Raw genomic sequence first — 17,521 nt, 5'->3', positions numbered from 1 at the left:
TACAATGGAACACAAAGGAAGTTAAATTAAATGTCCTAGGTATTACATAAATTACATAAAACATAAATTAAAAAGAATAAATCCAAAAACAGAATACTAAAAGGCAAAAAACAAGTTGCATAATGATGCCTGCAATATGAAAGCACTTGTGTAAAACTTTAAAATATGAAAAACAATGCTACATGACATTTGCAGACACATATTATGTAGTAAACATGGACAAGAAAGGTAGACACCATCTTTAGAATGGTGATTAACACTGGGAAGGAAAGAAGAGACAAGAAATAGGAAAAGCTACAAACAAAAGCTTCAATTGTGTATTTTATATAATAAATATATAAATATATTTTTTAAAAATCTAAAGGTAATGGGGCAAAATGTTACAATATTTGTTTCCTTTCTGTATATGTGCAATATTTCACCATAAAAAATTTTTACATTATAATTAATATAATTCAATTTCAGGATAGTTTTATAGATAAATGATGTTTATCTTTACTTGCTATTTTTTCTATAAGTGACATACATTTGTTGACTAATAAAAATAGAAAAAATAAATATAATTGTTTAAATATATTACATTATATTCAGAGGCATATAGAAGTTGTCAGCCGCCTGACATGTACGGTGAAATAATAAAGATAAATAATCTTTAAATTCATTTCAATGATTATTTCTTGGCTGAAAGAATGTAGGAGTTTAACCAATTTTGCCCAACTAGTTAATATTTGTCAAGAATGTTTTCAAGGTCATAAAAGAAATTTTAAAAATTGATGTATAAACCCTTAGCAAATATCTTAGTACTTGTAACTGAAAAAGTATGTCACATCTTTAAACTTAAAGGTCCAAAATTGCATTCTCTAAAAATTTTTTTCTCGAAGTGAACGGTAGGAATAGCGTAATATCTGCTGTGTTATGAATACATTATTCCATTAAAATAAATTTCCTTTATACCACATTTTACTAAAACATACGAAGTCCATTTAGGAGAAATAATTTTACTCATCAATTGTAAACATTAACTCATGGCAAGCTGTCACTTTAAATATTGCTTTGGGACTAAAAATATAAACAGGAGTATAATTTCCTAAATTTACAGTCAATTTTCCTGCCTGAAGATTAATATAATGCTATGATATATACATTTTATTAACAGAAGAGTGCTATGTGTGTTCAGAAAATCCTCCTTTCTTTACTTTTATAAAAATTTATAGTAGCTACACTCCATCTTCCCACATTCTGCAGCCAGTCATAGAGATCCCATACTTTGGCTTTCAGGCTTAGCCAACACAAACAAAATGATTGAAATTGTTTCTAATATCTTCTTACATCCTATACAAATCCTGAAATATTGCTTTGAAAAGACTGATAAAACAGATGCATAATAGGTAGGTTACGCTCATTTAATAGGTCCACTCTACTATTTGGTAAAACAACAGGCTGAACTAGAACAAGTAATGATATTCACCATCTGAATTAATTCATCAACATTGTGTTTAGACTGGCATTGCCTAGGAAATGCTCTTCCTGTCAAAACAAACAAACAAACAAACCAAAAAGCAGAAGAAACTGATTGAAATGGTGACTTGGGTTGGGTTTCCTGTAAACAGACTCTGAGACAAGGAGTTGTGTACATGTTTATCTAGTAGTATTCTTGAGAGATTCACCTCAAGGGACAAGATAGAACAGGGGGAAAGCTGATCTACAACGCAGTTGCAAGTGAGGCCTCATCTGATTGCATGTGGAGCTCTGGTGTTAGAATGGCCCTTCAGTTGCTCCAAATTGAAATGAATGGCAGAGCCTTATATATCCTGGCAGCAGCCTGTGATTGACCATGAGCCCTCCTATAGGAAGGACAGAGCCTGCGGGTGGTCCTGCCCTGACATTGAGGGCAATCCTCAGTGAGTACAGAGCTGTGAGCTGGTAATGGTCTATATTCTTAACTGCTGGATGATGGCTACAGTAGCCCAGACAAGAGAAAGGAAGTGGAGTATGTGTGATTACAATAGTATATCCACAAAACAAAGTCTGAATGGATATTAAAATTTTAAATACACATGCATCTACTTCTATGTATATTGAAGATGCCTGAAATAAAACTTATATTCTTCACACAGTATTTTTTAAAGGTCAGAATCAAATTAGACAAGTAGCCAGCAGGAAAGATGAGAGCTAAATTATAAAATATGAAGGAGCTTTTGCTGCAGATTTACTTTTAGGTTTGAAATTTGTGGCCGCCAATGTAAGAAACAAACTGAAATAATATGGCTTCTTGTCATCCTAAAAGAAAATAATTAGCTTTCAGGAAAAATAAACATTTTCTTGTTTATAACCTTAGAAATAATTTATCACATGTAAAATATATTAAATAACTATGTCTTTAATATCTGCAGAAAGTGTCATCGTTCAACTATATATTGGTAAAATTGAAAAGCTGACGAGACAATCAATTGCAACAGATCATTGCTAAGGAGAAGTAAGCCCAACTGTATTGTTTTCTAGTGCTGTAACTTGATCCTACCTAGAGAAATGAATTGGTACCCTGTCTTTTAGATCAATATTGATGAGAAGCATTTGCCTAACCATATTTTGCCTGCAGCTAAATAATAGTTATTGCAAGATAGAGCTCTCAGGCAAGTACCTGGCACACACATATCTATGTTGATGATTGAAAAGATACCAGATGGTCTGGCAGCAAGGTTACATTCTGTTATGGAAATTAAGGAGTTGAATTATATTCTTGCCCACTTGGAGAATCATCCCCTGTCCACATGGAAGTAAACAGTAGGGGACCTATGGGTAGAATCAATGTTTCAAAAGAGCTTTTACTCTCTATCGACTGAAGACATGTCGCTGTTTTATCTTAAAAGCCATCGCAGATAACCTGGTACTTCCCAGAAGTCTAACTTGAGAAGAATTTTGAGATAGTTTCAGTATTCTGTGGCAAAAACTGTCATGACTTATTAGTAAAATCTGCCATGGACAAGAGGGTAAGCATGCTATTTATCTGCTAACCAGGATTTAGTCCCACGGAGAAATGTACCATGCGGCTTGGGAAGGCTCTGGATGAGATCACTTTTGGAAGAGGTAACATCTCAGTTGGCTTCTCTAGAACATATGATTGTGACTAGTACTGCTTCCTTTTGAGTTCATGAGCTGCAAAACATACTCCTCAGGGACTCTTGATAGAATTATTTACTGTGGCTCATGTAATTAGATGATGCCAAATGCAAATTTAGTTTTAGCCTAGCTGCCACAGAACTGATAGTCTCTGAGAATCACATCCAACTTGTTTGGCTGCTTAAGAAGCATTCTGATTTTTGATAGTGCAACGATGTCATTTGGAAAGAAGAAAATATCTGCCTTTCTGATTCCTAATGGCAGGAGAGTAGAGTATGTGGTTTCCATCAAATTATTTGAAAGTGTTAAGTGATCATATTCAGGTATACGTGCATATGTAGTAGGAGCGTTAAATACAACCCCATTTTAATCCATTCATAAGTATTTTGTCTTCTCATTGAGGACTTTTCTAAATACCCTCTTTCCCATTTAAAATGGTAACTCCATCTCACTACTTACTCTGGCTTCCATATTCAGCTTCCCCACTTAATTTTTCCAAGTAACACTAACCATTGTTCTCAGTATACTGTATAATTTACCCATCTATCTTGTTCATTGATTTTTCTCTCCCCATGAGAATGTATGCTCAGTAAGGGCAGGGATTCAGCCTACTTTGTTCACTTTTACACCCCGGGGTCTAGAATAGTAGCATGACACACACTAGGGAGTCAATAAATAAATAGCTGTTGACGAAATTAATGGATGAACCCACCAATAGATGGTGCCTGTCCATTCTGAGTCTATAATTATACTGATTAATATTGATTTCAAGAATAAATAAGATTGAGATCATGTGGAAATCACATGGCTTGGCCCAGACATATGTCCTACTAATATAGAATGTGAGGAGGCAGATGATAGATCAATACACAGTAGTATAAGAGCGTTGGGTTGTTAACTGCTTTTTTAAAAGATAAAATAGAGTACATGAGGAGATGATTCATTCTATAGAATACTGCAAATACACCTCCCTGAAGTTCAATCCTGATGAATACTTCTACTCTCCTCAAAACTCTTCAGAGAAGATCAAAAGCCGTACTCTTGGCCTGGAATTCATTGCCTTCTCCTTTCCAGACAAATTGCTCCTGGACAAATGTTACAACCTCATTTCTATTGCTACAGTATCTTATTCTAAGATCCGCTTCTACCTTCTACTAATACTATTTCTCCTCGGCATTTTGATACAGATGAACTGTGCTAAAATGAGAGTCCCTAATGATCAAATACTATTAAAGCTTGAACCAAAGATTGGCAGGATGTTGAGTTTATCCACACCCTTTCATATTCTGGAAGAATTTTAGAGGAGGTACATTTGTTTGAGGAACCAGAACTAGAGATAATGGTTTCATTAGCTATTATGTGTTAAGCTTAACTGATTCCACAGTTACTGGTATTGCATTGTACAACTGTATGAGAGTTGACACATCCTACAAAAAAAAAGAAATGCGTAAGGTTCCTTGACCAGACCACTTAAACAAAAAGGTATGATGAGAAATTCATTTATTCCAGAGAAGTTGACAACTGATAAAGTTACTTATCAATTTGTTTATTGTTTGTTACCAATTCCTGTATAACGGATTATAAACTCTATAAGAAACATTATGATCTGTTGTTTTCTTTGTTAGTAAATACCCAGAAATTAGCACAGTGACTAGCTAAGCGTGCTTATTAAATAATTGTGAATATAGGATTAAGGCAGAGACTTTCAGTTTATAGAGGAATTACCAATAATTTATTCTTCCAAGGTTTCTAATAAAGGCATTTTAATGTCTTCTCTAGGTTATTAAAATTCTCATTGGTTGTCTTCTCATTCCACAGCATGGCCCATGTGAAAAGCACAAGTAGAAATAAATTTTATGTATTGAAGAGCATGGTTTTTAGTTTCCAAATGCTCTCATATAGGATTGTGGAGGACCTATAAAGGCAACAGATACCTGACTTTGTTCTTAGATGCTGTCGTTGTGGCTGCTTTTCTTTTCTTTTCATCAAGTAACAAAGGGTAAAGAAAGGCAGTCAGACATATTCAAGTCTGTGAGACTTTAGAGTCTGTTTGGGTCCTAATGACAAACTCCTCTTTGGTCCCTAATGACAAACTCCTCTTTGGTCCTAGGATGGTTCTGGGCATGTTTAGTGTGAGGTAACATTAAGACTGCTCCCTTTATACTGACATTCTTATTGTCATTAAAGGTAAAATATGAAAATGCACATTTATAGTCATTAGATAAATGTACTATACTTCTAAAAGGAAAATTAACCTACTCTCAATAGTAAAGGAAAAACATAAGAGAAGAAAGGTCAGAGAAGACTACACAGATAAAGCACTGAAAAGCAGCTATTAAGCTGACATCTGAATAAGTAGTGATAATAATAATTACAATTTAGAGTTTACTATATGCTAGGCACTGTTCTAAACACTGCACATATATAGACTAATCCTACAATACCTTTGTAAGGTAGATACTGGTATTATATTCATTTAGCTAAAGAAGAAACTGAGACTGATGGAGGTTAAATGATTTCCTCAAGGTTACACAGCCAAATACATGTTAAAGCCTGGACTTGAACCCAGGCAGAAGGTACAAAACCTGTGCTTTCACCACTGTAAGTCACAGGGTCTTGTAAACTGGCAGTCTTTGTTAAAATAAAAGATTGATGTCCTTGTAGTGATCCACGTCCATGTTCCTATCATTATCTGTTTCTATCTCTATCTTTATAAACAGTTAAATTAATTGATGCAGTATTTGTTAAAGTGTGGCCTAGAATCCACCTACCTCAGAATCACTTGAGGATTGCAGGTTCCTAAACTCCATCCCACATCTACCAGATCAAAATATATATGGGAGTGGGTCCATATATCTATGTTTAAAAATGAATCTCCCTTTTTTATATAAAGGTCAAAGACAGAAAATCTAAATAATAATGGATTCACCACATTTATTTATTCATTCAATAAGTATTAATTGAGTACCTACTATGTGCATTCATATTAGGTAAATCATAAACAAAAGCCATGGGGTGATTAACATAGAGCTCCATAGAGTGGTTACACCTGGTGGGGGAGAGCGTGATGGCCTAAGGTGAACACACAGAGGGGCTTCAAAGTAATGATCAGTTTCTTAAGCCGGGTTTGGGTAATCAAATATTTTTTTCTTCTTTTTTAATCATTTAAAGTTAAAAGTAAAAAAAAAAAAAAAGTATGAATAAATAAATTTTCCTAGTAATTTTTGTGCAGACTAAAGTTTGAAAGCTTCTGTTTTGGTCAATGCAGAGAACTTTCTCTTAGAGAAAAAGCATGTTTGGCTTGCCCTTAAGAAGAAAAAATGCTTATATTTTATTTCTGTTTAAACAATTAGCGTATTCATTTGACAAATACACACATCTAACTAGGCAATTTCAATCTGAAATCATTTCTTTTTTTCCCTAAAATAGATAGCCCTGAACAATGCTATGATAGTACATGTATTCATTTGTTCAAAAAATTTTAATAAAATGCTACTATATTCCAGGTACTGTTCAAGGTAATGGGAACAGTATAACAAGACAGGCAAGTCCTTGAGATAACTTTTAAGTCATATTTATATACAATGCATGTAGAAAAGTGAATTACTTGTACAAAAAAAACTTGACATAATGTCCAAATGAATGTATGGGTTGTATATATTATTGTGCAGGCATTATTCTATACAATAAATTAGCTTATTTACTGAAGTTATTACATTTTTTATGTAATTTTATTTTATTTGCACAGTGTTATTTCTCCCATGATATCTTTACAAGTCACATTTTCAGTAGCCACTTCAATCCTGTTTTGAAACGAGACCTTATCTGTTTCACAGAATCATCATAGTACAGGAAGGAAACCAAGGAAAACTTCATTTCAAAGAAACACATAATACATTCATCGAAATGGGTGATGTGCTACACGGAGCATCCTTTTAGGGCAACATTTGTCTCAGTGATGCCAAATGCAAGTGACCAGAAGAAACAGCAATAATCTACAAGGCCTATAGCAAGTAGATTTGGGATTTCTTATGCCAACGCCTTTAAAGTCTTAACTAGACCTGGTATGAAAAATGTCTAAAACATCTCTAGAAAGAATCAAAACCTCCATAAAAGATGTAGTAATGCATCTAAATAAGCAAAGGGAAAAGAAAGGAGAAAAAGATTAAATACATGTAAAAGTCCATTAAAATCATTCTACCTAAGTGTAAACTTTTATGGCATTGGGTAGAAAACATGTGCCTTCTCAGACTTATAAGAATACTTCTTATGAATCATTTGTTAAGTGTTTGGGCTACATACAGCATTATTTTTCATGTACTGCATATGCCTCTGCATTCTCTGGCAATGAATTTTGAACACTTTCACGTGTTGGTAAACAATAAACTCAGCATCTCACATGTACAATATGAAATTCTGACCTGGCATTTACTTACATACTAACTGAAAACACAGTTGCTCACAAAATGTGGTAGCTTCTAAAATCAATACATAACATCCTTGAAATCTTTTGTGGGTGGAGTTATATATAGGAAAAAACAGTTGAAGATGTTTAAATACCTTTTTAAAAGTTTTTTTGAAACTATTATTTTATTTAAAGCAATAAATAAAAGTGTATAGTATTTATGTATATAGGTATATGCTTATATGTAATTATTTATTCACTAGTTCTTCCAAAAAGTTTGAGGCACTTAAAGAATGGAAAAGGTACTGTCATTCATACTGATGCTTGAAATTGAAGGAACTCATTTTAAATGAGTAAACAGAGTTGACTCATCAAAACTTTAGCAATATTGCATATTTTAAAAATATATTACTTACTACACTATATATACGTGATATCCTAATCACTTTCACATAGATCACCTCATTTGATCATCATGATAATTCTATTTCATATTCTTACTATTAATTTTATATATAAAGAAACTAAGGGCAACAACAGAGAGGTTACCCAGTTAGCCGATAAACAGTTCTATATGCAAACACAAGACTTTGGTTCCTAAGCAGTTAGATCTAGAGGGAAGATAATCAGAAAAGTCTAATATAAATTATTGAAAAGGAAATCAGTTTTTCCCATAAAATGATTTAATTATTATAATTAATATCAAATTACTAAATTCACCACTTGACACTTAATGGAAGAGCGATGTTATACAGATTATAGATTATAATATCTCACAAAATACTCCAGAGACACCTGTACTGCGTCTTTTTTCCCTATTAGTTATTTAGAACTATGGGATGAGGAAATCATACTGTCAGATCAAAAGCAGGATAAAAAGAGAAAGCAATGTTCTCTACAGAGATCCTTTCATATGATATGAGTTAAAATTCCAAAGACTAGAGTAGGTATCACATTGAAGACAAGAAACCAATTTTAAGATAAATCATTAAAAAGAACCTCATTTTCTAAGTAACTCCTTTCCAAAGAGACTCATTGGCCAGATCAGTACAGGAAAATATCAAACTTATTTGCAAAACATAAACCCTTATATGTCATCTATCCATGTATCACCATTATTCTCTTGATTAGATGATATGCCTTTATAATCCCCTTACATTAAAAAATTCATCTTTTTGTATATTATAAACATTCCATAGTAGATTAAAATTATTATACCTATTAAGCCCTTCAAAAGCATTATGCAAATTCTCCTTCAATTACAACTGTATTTCAAACAGCTAGGAGCAATGAAAGATAGGCTTGTTTTATTTTAAGGAAAGACCATGAAATTATTATTTTTACAGATAACTAAAAGTAAAATGTAAATGCCATTCTGTTTTATAGTCAAGGTTATCAGGATCATAGTTAGTGAGCACTCCATAGGGATGTTCACTTAGCATTATTGCAAACTAACAATATGCATGAGAGTCCACTAATACTAATTAATGATCTAAGTGACTCTAACACTGTAGAAAATCACACAAGTGAGTCTTTTGTTCCCAACCAGTACTTGTCTCTGACTTTCAGTGTAATAATATACACTGCAAACTCTTTAGATTTTTCATGTGAGATGACCAGATGTTCAAATGAATATGTTTTACTATTTTTAGAACTATGAAATGTGCTTTTCTCCCATCTGAAATGTCATTATGATATGTATTACTCTTTCCTAATATTTAGCTGTAAGACCACTTATCTAAATATTGATTTGTGATCTTTGGATAACAATTCAGAGTGCATATTATTTCTTCAGGTGCTATTGAAATATAAAATGGCTTCTGCAGAGAAGCCTCCATTTACATATTTATTCTTTCTTTTATACCCTCCTATCTTTCTTTATTCCTGATGAGTTTATATTCAAGAATGTATGCTTTATCCCAGAGTATGCCATTTTATTTTTATTTTCCTTTTACCTAGTCCCAACAAATTTATTGTGTATTTGTTCTTGGGGTCGCCATTCCAAGGAAGGGTTCTCTGTACACAATAGTTCTGTCCTTATGATAAAGCCTAGTCAAAATATTGGCTATACTTTGCAATTAAAAAGTTTCCTCCTAGAAATGGGATCTTAAGTTCCCCCACTAAATCTTTCAAAACACTAGAAATAAATATGAATATTATTTTAGATTTAAAATGAGTAAATTTGACTTTACTCAGAAATAGTTAAATAATTATCAATAAGCAGAAATATTAAATATACTTCTACTGTGTCTGTCAGGGGAGTGCAAAATTCTAAGACCTGACTTCTCTTCTGAATGTCTTTAGACCAAGACCCAGTCTGTGTTTGGGGATCTTGTTTTGACAAGAACAGATAATTTTAGGGATCTTCCCAGATCCTATCAAAATACATATTTATTTCCTGTGGTATAAGATAGGTTCAAAGAAGGTGTTTCATTTGCAATAAGCAGACAACTTTGCCTCAACTGATGTAAGCAATAAGGAATATTTTGTTTCATAATATGCCAGAGATTTACTCCTCTTACTTATTTAGAGTTAAGGTTTAGAGGTAGGGACCAGCAGCATCAGAGGGCTCAATGATCTTTCCAAGGACACAGTTCCTTCCATACCTATGTCCTATGGCCCCCAGTCTTAGCCTCATCCTGAGCCTGTTTGCTCTCTTGTTGGCAAGATAGCTACAGCAGTTAGAGGTCCAGACACCCTATGGTAGGAGAAAGGTTGCTTCTTTCTTGTGTCCTACTTTATCAGTAATCCTTACCAAGGACTATCCTCAACAGACTTCTCCTCACATCCCAGAGAGCATACTGGGTCATATACCCACACCTAAACTAATCCCAGAGAAAGGGAATGAGACCACCATGACCCATTTCAAGCCATCAGGTTAGCTGACAAAACAAAAATGAGAGCTCTGACTTTGACACTGAAACATCCTGTACGCTGAAATAAAAGCAGGGCTCTGCCAGCATGGCAAGGGGGAAATACTACTGAGTAGACAACCAGCTGATGCTACAGGCCAGTTTGTCTATCCAAGAGATATTCACATCCTTCATTCTGCATACATATCTAAAAACTGGTCTAGATGAGGGTAAAGCAAAGAGCACAAAGGAGGGGGAAAGACTCCAAAGACCCAGCAAGATGGCAAGCTAAAAAGAAGACACAGGGCTTCCCTGGTGGCGCAGTGGCTGAGAGTCCACCTGCCGATACAGGGGACACGGGTTCGTGCCCCGGTCCGGGAAGATCCCACATGCCGCGGAGCGGCTGGGCCCTTGACCCATGGCCGCTGAGCCTGCGCATCCGGAGCCTGTGCTCCGCAACGGGAGAGGCCACAGCAGTGAGAAGCCCACGTACAGCAAAAAAAAAAAAAAAAAAAAAGACACAGACTCTTCCCAAGATATTTTCAAAAACTGCAGCGTGTAGTTTGGCATGCCCTGGGAAGTGATTAATTGGCAATTTGATTCATTTAGGTACCAGGGAAGAAATAATTTACCATTACCTCCCTGGTTCTCTGAAGGAGTTAATTTTCACCACATGGATGAGCACTTTATTCCCAGAGAGTATCTTACTCACTCTGCCCGATCATGGAAAGAGTCTCAATTCAAGGAAATATTGAACCATTTGGGAAGAACATTAGACTGAATTAAACACTTTCTGTGCTCACCCATATGATGCAAATTAATTCATTGTATTCGTTTAGTCTGTTTGCCAAGAAGCAAAAGAAACAGGAATATGTACTACCAATTTAATTGCATAACCACAATATTTATTAAGCACCTACTGTTTACAGAGAACTATTCTTGGAACGATGAAAGTCAAAAAAGAAACAATATTCATGCAGAGACAAGTCAGATAAAAGTCCATCAAACTCTGACTTTCTCAGTCTATTTGTAAAATTAAACCAGCAAAGCCTTCCATTTGCTTATTTCACAGAACTTATTTCACAGTAGGTCACAATAAAGAAAGAGGCAAATAGCTACCTTTCCATCACTTACTAACCTTACTCAGTGAGTTTTTAAAAATATTTTTTAAGTAAATTGAAAATAAAAATAAGTTTAAAATAACTTCTAGCATCCTGCCTCACCCCATATCCCAGTTCACTCTTCTGAAAGCTAGATACTAAGCATTATTTAACTTACAATACAGTTGATAATTATCATTTGCATATATAACATAATAGGCTTATTCTGTTTTTTCATATAGCGACATCTTAAATGTTGAGATTTCTCAACAATATTTCATTTTTAATTTTGTAAAAGAAGGAATAGAAGGGAAATGAAGTGTAAAAATGTTGATATGGCAAAAAATATATATATTAATGATACTGTTTTCTTTTGATATGGATAAATACATCAAATACCATACTATAGAAAAAATTCAATATTTTATAGTATGTAGAATACTATCAATTTCACCCACAATTTCATAAAAAATAAGCAAATATTGGGAATTCCCTGGCAGGTCAGTGGTTAGGACTCTGCACTCTCACTGCCAAGGTTGCGAGTTTGATCCCTGGTGTGGGAACTAAGACCCTGCAAGCCACTGGCCAAAAAAAAAAAAAAAAAAGCAAGTATTATTTTATATGCTTTATGGAGAAGATATAATTTCCTTTGGTCAAGTCAACTATCTTTGATTCAAATATTAATACTAATTTGGCAACAAGAGGTGGTAAATTCAATGTAAACAAAAATGTTTTTGTTTTTCACGTTAAATCAATATGACAAGGCTGCTTTAGTATAGCACCTCCCATGCTGTGTGTTGCTGAACGCTCAACAACATGCCACTGCCTGATACCATGAGACATTCCTGGGGATTGGCACAGGGCCCATTTGCATTCTACAGAGTAGAGCACTAAGAAAGAATTTATGGAGATTGAAATGTGAGCTACATTGAGAGCAAAATTCCATACAGATGATTTCAGTTAATTAAAGCTAGTAGTACAGGTCCCATATAAATGGGTGCTGGTAATTTCCAGAATATATGAGGACATCTACTGAACTATACATTTTATCACAGTCTTATAAGCTGTGATAAAATGCTTTAACTACTGTGAGGATTTATGGAACCAACTGTGTTTATCAGACTGATATTCAGTCAACTCTGACATACTAAAAGAGGGCCCAATTTGGTTTATTCATGGCCTTACTTCTCTTTATCTTCTTTTCTACTTACCCCTAAGCTCATTATATCCTCCATCAGATGAATAACAAGGAATCACTCAGTTGCTTTTAATGTTTTTCGTGAAACTTGCCTTGGTTAAGTGGGAGCCTGGTAAACTTGCCTGAGACTAGGCTGGAGAATATGTCCATGTTTTATTCCTGACATACAAGAAAAAACTAATCATTAATCTCCAAAGATCAGTGGATAATAAGATAATACCAAATCAATTTACTGAGTATTTTCTAGTGTTCTTGCTTTGTATCCATATTATCTGGTTGGCTTATCTTATCCATCTTATCAAGATATCACTAAGATCAGCCATTTTGTAGGTTGCGACATCTGCTAGATAACAATTTATTTTTCCCAGATTGAAACCATTTTTTTCATATTCTAATATGAAGCTTATTAGAGCATCAACTAGGAATATGAATATAATGCCATTGGTGATAGCTATCCTCTTCCATCAATCTCTGTTATTAAATGGCGTCATAAAGTATCCCGACTGATGTTTAACTTTGGTCATAAAACCCCTACCAGTTTGTGCAAAATTACTTTCAGGACCTAAAGAATTTGGATTGTGGAACTGATCCCTGAAACTTCCAATGATCCACTAATACAGGCAATATGAGACCTCACATTTTATTTGATTATATGTTTTATATATTTCAGTATGTTTTCATTTGAGTAGATTTGAAACTGCTTCTTGAGGAAAAGTTCGCTGTCATGAAGGTCCCTCTTGTGTCCCATCTCCATGCAGAAATCCAATAATGAATGTTCAGTTTACTTCTCAGTCTTAAGGAAATGATATCAAACTTTCCAGTAGTACATGTGGTATTTTCTAAGATCTTACTGGAAAATACCTCTTTGATGAATTGTGTATAATTTGGCCATAAAGCAAGCACTTAATGAAAGTGTGCTATAATATTGTAATTATAATCATAATTAATAATTAAATAATATTGTTCTAATAAATATTTTTCAAGCTAAGTACTATATATGTTATATATATATATATATGAAATCTTATTTCTCATACAATATTACAAGGGCTAATACTAATAAATAGTATGTATTTAACTCTTACTCTCTGCCAGGACACTAGGATGTGGGCTTATTTTTTTAGTATTAACTTATCTAATTTTTAATAAGCTAACACTTAACATGAAATAAGTACTCTTTACTTCCTCTTTACAAATGAGGATACCAAAGCTTATAAAGTTATGTGCATTGCATGCTAGCTGCTCTAGACTCTAGAACATATTCACTCAATGTTGACAATCCAAGGTAGCACATACAATAGCCATACCCTTGAATCAGCTGTTTATTTCAATCCCCTTTCCCCTAACTTCAATGATCAAAGCAGTGACATCAATAGCTGACCTCCCCTGCTATCTTACTCTTGGTCTCAAAGCAGGATATTCCCCGTGTCTGGGCATCTTTGTCTATGGTGAATGTGACCATAACTGGAAACAGATTAGGCAATACTGATGGAGCATCAACTGACTATGGCGGTTTTACTACTTACTTTCATACTTTAGTAACTTATTTAGTGGGGGAGCCAAGGAGGCATACCATTCTCTATCTGAGTAAGTAGAATATTCATGACAACAGCACCAGTCTGTGTTCAGGCTGACTCCTTTCACAGTTTGCCCTTCACTGCACCTCATTTATCTTATCTTAAGTAGGGCTCTATTCATGATTGAACCATCTTCCCCAAGATTGATATATTAAAATGTGTGAGGGGCAAAGGTAGCACTTATCAGCATTAATGACTAGCCTGATTTTATTGATGATAAAAAAGCTTAAGAGCATTAGAAAAGAAAACAAAGTGGAATGTTTGCTTAATTAATTCCAGTTTCATTGGGAATCTAAACATCATTAACTTTCTCACAAGCCTTCCTTCCACTTTTCCAAATTTAAAAGAATAAATAATTTATATAAGAAACCTGTTATGTTGGGATGGTTATAAATGTGAATTCTTAACTCAAAGGCTTATTTGTGAATCCTGGTTCCATTATTTATTAGCTATATGAACTTGGGAATTCACTTAACTTATTCCTGTGCCAGTTTTTTCATCTATAACATAGAGTAAGTAATACTATTTATGTCATAGGATTTCTGTGATGAGTTAAAACATGAAAGAATTTAGAGCTCTACTTAGCACACACAAAATACTCACTAGGGGCTTCCCTGGTGGCGCAGTGGTTGAAGGTCCGCCTGCCGATGCAGGGGACGTGGGTTCATGCCCCGATCTGGGAAGATCCCACATGCCGCGGAGCGGCTGGGCCCGTGAGCCATGGCCTCTGAGCCTGCACGTCCAGAGCCTGTGCTCCGCAACGGGAGAGGCCACAACAGTGAGAGGCCTGCATACCGCAAAAAAAAAAAAAACCAACAAAAAAACCTCAGTAAATATTAGTTAAATAATAATGTTATTATTAATTCAGAATGGCTTTCTCAACAGAGTCTGCTGATTAGTCAAAGTTTCAAGATGTTATAGGAAGGAACTCAAGCCCTAGGTCCTAGAGCCTCAAGGAACTGAATTCTGCCAATAACAACCTGAGTGAGCTTTGAATGGACCCTCTCCCAGTAGAGTCTTAAATGAGACAGCAGGTTCTGGATGACACCTTGTTTACAGCATCATAACACCCTAAAAAAGGGCCCAATTTTGCCATACCCAGACTCCTGACTCACAGAAAATGTGAGATAATAAATGTGTCATCCTTTAGACAACTAAGTTGGTATTACAGCAATAGATAACTAATCACTGGCAGTGGAGAAATGGAGTAATTATGAGATTTCTAGTTTGAGAGTCTACATTTATAACTGTGTTCAGGCTGAGATATTAGTTGCTATATGGAAGTCAGACGATCTGGTGCTAAGGACGATTTTACTTGACAGTAGTGATAATCTTTTACAGAGCAGTTTCAGCAAGTCAGCAGGATCTGAACCAGATTTAAACCAAAGTTTAAAATTGGTGACAGAAAGTCCAATGGCTGTTCCAAAAAAAAAAATTTTTCTTCACTGAAGGAATAAAAGGAAATAAGTAGCCTGAAGAAAAGAGAGTTGAAGGTACATTATTTTACGGTGAAGTAAGAAAAGGGAGTAGATAACTTAGGGAAAGTAAGAAAAGGGGAAAAGGACTACATTTGTTAATGGAGAGGATGAAATCTCCTAAAGACACAGATTGAGAACAAGGCAAAAGAAGAGTCAGATAACCCTCTACATCTGAAAAACTGGGTAAAAGTTGTTGGGGAAATATAACAAGACAATAAATATCAGTATAAAGCTTTTAGCACATTGTCTAACCTAGCAAACAAGAAAAACTATCACCTACTACTAAGTTTATAATTATCAGAGATATCAAGAGATAATTAGAAGAACAAGAATTGCAGGTAGCAAAAGGAAGGGTATAAGTGTATCAATTAATATCTTTTTCTTTTTTTTTTGTGGTACGCGGGCCTCTCACTGTTGTGGCCTCTCCCGTTGGGAGCCATTACAGTAACTTGCATATAGGATTATTGGGGGAAGCTTGTCTTCAGTTGCAAGCTCTATGAGTGCTCAGTTATAAAGGCATGAATTTGGGGGCATATAACGAGAACCAAGGCCATGTTCTATTCCGTTTTCTCTACTCCTCCAGTTGTTAATCAAACTTTCTGAACTTCAGCTTAACTCCAATCTTTTCTTTTATGAAAGGAGAGACACCAAAACATCCTAGAGTAACTTAATGAATCGTTTAGGATAAAGGTAAGTTCTATTCTGAAATGTATAAAAAATTATCTTTAATTCAGATGCAAGGTATGTTATGCTTCTTGTTTTCAGAAATTGTTTTTAACCATGTAAAAACAACAAGTAATCAAAACCTCCTTGTCTTAAATTTTGAATCTTCAGTTTGTATTAGCAACCTTTCACACACGTCTAGGCTGAAGTGTTAATCTTGTATTGAACTCTGGGTTGGTTAATGTGCTTTTCTCATCATGTTACCTTCACACTCATCTCCAATTTACAAATCTCACCAGTATAGGCAATTTTGCTATCTTTTCACAAGATGACAGAATTCTTGGTTCAATGCTGAAGTGTGAAAAACTTTCCACTATAATAATAAATGTGATACATGATATTAGAGGCTTTATTTTTCAAATTACTAATGTAGCTTTGAGTTGTTGGAAAGATTTTAAAGGAAAGGAACAGTTCAGTGCACCCCCCAAATTTTCAAACTACATAAAAAAAGAAAAATCAAGGAACACAACTGGACTGGAAGTGTGTTTTCCTGATAGGCATCATTTCACATTTGCCTTATGCATTCTATGGGGACAATTATAACTAGAATAAACAAATATGGAAAACAATCTAATGAATGTAGAATGGACAACTATTTAAATAATTCAAAATAATTAAAATGATATGTAAATGATATTAAATCTATAAGTATTTTTTATTGGTGCATACCAAATATGGCCATTTTTCCTTAAAAATGCATACAGCAATAACTAGTACTGGTGTTATATAAGCTCTGACAGTATTAAAAATAAATGCCCAAAGAACCTATGTTTTTAAAATTGTCCATTCTTTTCTTCTCTTAGAAGGAAAGAGAATGAGTTCATTCTGATTGGCAGAGGTAGATTTAGCATAAAGCTAAGGAAGCTCTTTCAAACTTCTGAAGACATGAAGTTTCTTCACTCGCTTTTGAAGAAGAAAAGCGCTTTCTGACACCCGCTTTTCTGTGAAGGACCCGCGTGTCAGGCACTTCCGACAGTCACATCAGTGCATTTCAAGGCAGTGTGTTCATACATGGCTTCTTTCTCTGTTCCCCAGGCCACATACAAGTAAGGGGTCAAAACCATATCC

The sequence above is a fragment of the Orcinus orca genome, chromosome 4, assembly GCF_937001465.1.
Source record: "Orcinus orca chromosome 4, mOrcOrc1.1, whole genome shotgun sequence".
Lineage (NCBI taxonomy): Eukaryota > Metazoa > Chordata > Mammalia > Artiodactyla > Delphinidae > Orcinus > Orcinus orca.
Note: the sequence above shows the minus strand (reverse complement) of the source record.